This window comes from Belonocnema kinseyi, chromosome 4 (assembly GCF_010883055.1).
Source record: "Belonocnema kinseyi isolate 2016_QV_RU_SX_M_011 chromosome 4, B_treatae_v1, whole genome shotgun sequence".
Classification (NCBI taxonomy): domain Eukaryota; kingdom Metazoa; phylum Arthropoda; class Insecta; order Hymenoptera; family Cynipidae; genus Belonocnema; species Belonocnema kinseyi.
In genome coordinates, this window is record NC_046660.1 from 13,635,812 (window position 1) to 13,640,872 (window position 5,061).

Genomic DNA, 5,061 nt, shown 5'->3' on the forward strand with positions numbered 1-5,061 from the left:
GCTACCAGGAGTCACCAAATCTCTGAAACGAGATCTTCTTGGAGGCATTGAATGAACCTTTTAATTTGTGCCCAGACATACTAAATTTACTTCTTCTTGGTGGTCGGTAGACACTGATTTAGTTCCTACTAATCAACAGTAAGCTTAAGCGAATTCAAAGAATGGCTCCCTCGCTGGCCGATTTGTCTCCTTACCACGTAGTTGATTAGCCCAAAAAAGGTTCGGTTCGAGTCACTCGCCGCTCTGTCTCGTGAATCTTTTTTTACACCTTCAAGCCAATTTCAAATGGACACGCATCATACATTCAAACGCCGTTCGCTTAGGTTGAAAAATTTACCACAAATTTCTGAAAAAAAAACAACCGCAAGACTCTTATTTGTAAAGCTATTTTTTAAAAGGAAGATAAAATTTGTAAAAAAACATTGGAATCATAGAAAGTATATTTACCATTCAAAAAATAGATAACAAAAAAAAGGTCCCAACAATTCCAAATCGCAACGGTTAAATACATATCATAACTTAGAAAAATTTTCGAAGGATTAGATACAATATATACACGACAACAGATTATAATTCGCAATTCCGAAATCTAAAATATACATAACGAACAAAGAGATATGGCTTGCTACAAAAAGGTGCCCAATAAAATAACAAATAAGAGGTAGTTTCCTTAAGAGGCAGATAAATAGAAACACGAGGAGAACAACTCGCCATACTTCATGACAAAAAATTACATATTAACAAACGCAACAGGAGAGAATGGGGAGGGGGGCTCGCAATGGTAATTATAAGTTATGCACAACACCAAAGGAAATGTATCAAAGGTATTTTTTGAAAATAACAAAATGGACATTTATAATAATTACCAAATGAATCTCGGAGATGAATACAGCAAGGGTGTCTTGAAATGGCTACTGAAGGGGGTTCCAAGGGAACTATGAAAAGTAGTTCTTGAAAGCTGGTACAATAGTGGTTTCTATAATAAACACTAAAAGGTCTTTTTTGAAAATTATTACAAAGGGGTTCTTATGATAGGTACAAAAAAGGTTCGTGGACGATGTAAAAACAGCTTTTCGAGTTTCCCTGAAGCTACGTCTAACCCCTGAAGAGTAGGTCAGAGTGACTCACAGATGTAGATTTCACAGACTTACCGTCCAGCCAAGTTCTTAGTCTCTGTTAAGGGGAGGTTAAGCCTAATTTTTATATATGATGATCAAAACTGTAATCCCAGAGCAATCCAGTTCGAGTTCGCTTATTCATGATGGGATGCATAGCGGACACCAACATGTACGGAGTCAAGTTCAATGTTTGAACACTGAAGAAGCCCGGTAGTCAATGGCAGCGAGATCATCGCATCCGTCACCCAATTTCTAGAGGTAAGCCCAAGTGGTCCGAGAGGCGAGTAAGCAGCATCGTTATGCGCCGCTGGAAGGCGGTCATGTCCTAACCAGCGGATAGGCGGGTATTTGGAGTTTTCGCAGTCCGCGTGAAGATCTAATGAACAGCCCAGACACGGTGGTGCAATGGCTCGAAAGGAAACGGACGAAACTCTTTCTTATACGTTTTACGGATCATATTCTTACATGTAGAAGAAGGATAAACGATACAAATATTTCATAAGTTCATGTGGGCTCTTGAGAGGTGAAGTTCTGCTAAAGCTAAAGGCGAAGATGGATTTAATTGACATTTAGCGTTGATGGTGAAACTCTGCATGGCTCTCGCTCGAGACTGCAAAATTAATAAATTAAACAGAAAAATTAAAACAGCCCTTCATCCTCTAAATTGACTTTAAAAACACGTACGATATAACAATAAAATGAGAAAATTAGACACACAATAAAGCATCATAAAATAAAAATATAATAACATAGATGAGTGCCGAATTTTGTTAGCCTCCGTGTGAACAAGTGAGTTTTTTATTTAAAATGATCTACTCGGAACTGACTTTGTGGTTTGCAGAAAATCGGCAACGTCACAAATAAAAGAATATAAGTTCGTTATTCGCAACGCTTGTCTGGTAATCCGTCGGCAACCGACAGCCGGCACATACCCCAAGAGGACTTTCCACATTTTGTAAAAAATTCTTTTGAAGGAGTTGGCGCATCCAGATCACATTCATGCATGTTAGGCCCTCTGGGATTCAAGATCTTGCAGAGAGAACCTTCTTCTTGAAAAGGTTCTTGGCGAAACTACGAAAATAACACACTCTGAAACATGAGAATGAACCCCTGACAGTTATTCATCGCCACTAAGTGAAAAAGAACCTATCTACTGCCAATTTGGAGCAAAACGATCGATCCGAAGTGCACGCTGAAACGTATTCTTTTCACAAAAAAAAAATGCGGTAGGATAATACCTGAGATGAAATACACCGTGTCATATCTTAGGTGCTAGGCCCTTACATAGAGGAGGGGCATAACGTGATTTCTTAACGATAAGAATACAACTAGTTGCGGGATAAATCATGCTCTGTGGTAGATAATTTATGGACATTTCTACTTCTCATAGGTCTCTATACTTCATCTGAGAAATCTTTATCGTCTGATAGAGAAAGCATTGTGCCTGTAGGTGTGGAGGATCATCCTAAAAATAAGGCTAAATACGATTTAGTCAATAAAGACAATGTTCCGAAAGCAGATACTCTTTTTGAAGATACCTTGTGGTAACTGGGAGAAAAAGCTTCTCCAGCATAAAACAATGATATAGATGTGGATTATGAAGATCAGCGAAGATTTCCAGATCTGGTCCCATAATGACCTCAATGAAGGCTCAAAAAAGCAGCTTCTTTATAAATATCCGCGTAAGGGTAATTACCATTTTTAAACCTCTGTGCTTAATCCAGAAGTAAAATCTTTCATGAGAGAATCGGTCAACAAAGGGACATAATTTTTACTGCAGATCAGATTAATCTGGGGTCTGCACTCTCAGCCTTATGCATAGTTTTTTCTTTTTTGTTAAAATAGAAAAAAGCGAAGTCTTTGGAGAAACCGACTATGAAGCATTCTAAGCCTGCAAAGAAAACTCATTTGCAGCCAACGCAGTCGTAAAACTGGAAGGCTCCGTCTAGGAGAAATCAGAGTTACTTTCAATCGGTCTACAAGACCAGAGGCTCCTTCCATCGTGCTCGACAACGTAACAAAACCTGTCACTTAGAAAATTTGGTCACGTCTGTTTAAAGTTCACTAATTACAAGTGCATTTTGAATATTATTAATGGCTATAGAATTTAATTTGATGAATTGCCGATACAAATGCATCTTAACCCCTTTAACCATTATTTCGAATTACAAAGGTGGAAGTCTGTTCTGGATTGCAGGTTTACTAGAAATAGAAGAAATTACCGAATTAGCTTCCTGTAGTGGTCAGTTTCCATTTAGTTATTTCTTAGTCGATAAATCGAACGGTACTGAGAGACTCATTTTGAACTTAAAGAAGCTTGATAAGTTAATTACATATGGACAGTCATGAGATTTTTATCATAGGACGCGTTTATGGCTAGCATAGATCTTTGTAACGCGTATTATTCTGTTGCTGCCAGGCGTGGTGACAAGAAGTTTTTTTAATTTTTGCGGAAAGGGCAGCTGTCAGAACACACGCTCCTTTCTTTTGGTTTATGTACAGCACTGTGGGTTTGCATAAACATTATAAAACCGATTGTGAACTAGCGCAGAATGTCAGGTTTCATGTCTGTGGTATATCTTGGTGATTGGCTCTGTATAGGCACTGATTACATTTCCTATCTCAAAAATGTTCAGATAACTATTGAATTCCTAGAGAAGGTGGGGTTTATTATCAACTATGATAAAAGTAGTCTTACACCAGCCCAAGCTTCTCAGTTTCTAGGTATTATCATTAACTCACCCAAAATGTTACTTGAGCTCCCTAAAAAGAAAAAAGGACAAATTAATAAAAAGTTTTTTGATTCTTAGAAATAAAAATGAATGTCGAATTAAGGAACTTGTACAGGTAGTAGAAACTATGATAGCTGCTTCTAAAGCTGTTCGATATGGCTGGTTGCATACGGAGTCAGTTGAACGACAAAGATATTTAGCTTTTCTCAAAAGTCAGGTTGATTATAATACCAAGATGAATTAAAGCAAGTCATTGCAAGCGGATTTCAATTTGTGGTTGAATTCTATTCCGGATACGTAAAATTCAATTAGGTCAGGTCACTATAGTTTGGAAATTTTCTCAGACGCTTCTAAGACAAGTATGAGTTAGCACATTACACACGCCCGTACACACACACATATTATATACTTGTATCATTATTTGAAAATATAGGGAAAGAGTAACAGTTATGGGAACCTAAAGAGTGTTGGATAAATCCAACTCACCTTTTCGAAAAATTCTAAACATTGTTATAAGAATCGTGTAGAGATGTAAAAAAGTAACATTTTTCTTTTGCTGTGATCGTGTTCACGGACTTACAGATATGCAGTCAAATTTGTCACAAACATAATACCTATGATTGAAAGTAACGTAAAATAAATCAATGCAAACATGAGCTTATTAACGAACAGACCCCAAATAGAAGAGGGAAAAGTACCACGCACAGAGGGAGTTCGCGAGAGGGAAAAAGCCAGTGTACTTATACGTGCGTTAAAGTGAATTGAGTATCTTAAATTCAAAACATTATGGCTCAAACAAGGTAACTCTAAAATAGTTATTGTATTAATAAAGTTGCCAAATGTTTGAACTTCATCCAAGCAATTATCTTTTTGGCAGCTATATTAAAATCATATCGACTAGGTAAATATTCGCAGGCGTTGCTGAATCCACGTCTAGTCAACGTAATCCTAAAAAACAAGGAAAATGTGATCAAAAAAATGTTTATCCTTTCAGACTCCACTACAACTCTTTAGAAAATAAAAGAAGCACTACACAATAAATGTATCTATTTTGTTAATCGAATCGCGGAAAATTAAAAATTCAGCTCATCTTGCATGTGGAGGCAGATTCGCTCTGAATACAGCACCGGTGACATGATATCGCGAGTTTAAATGATACAACAATTTCTAGAGTTCTAAATTTGGAAAAATTGTCCACACTGGCTTTTGCA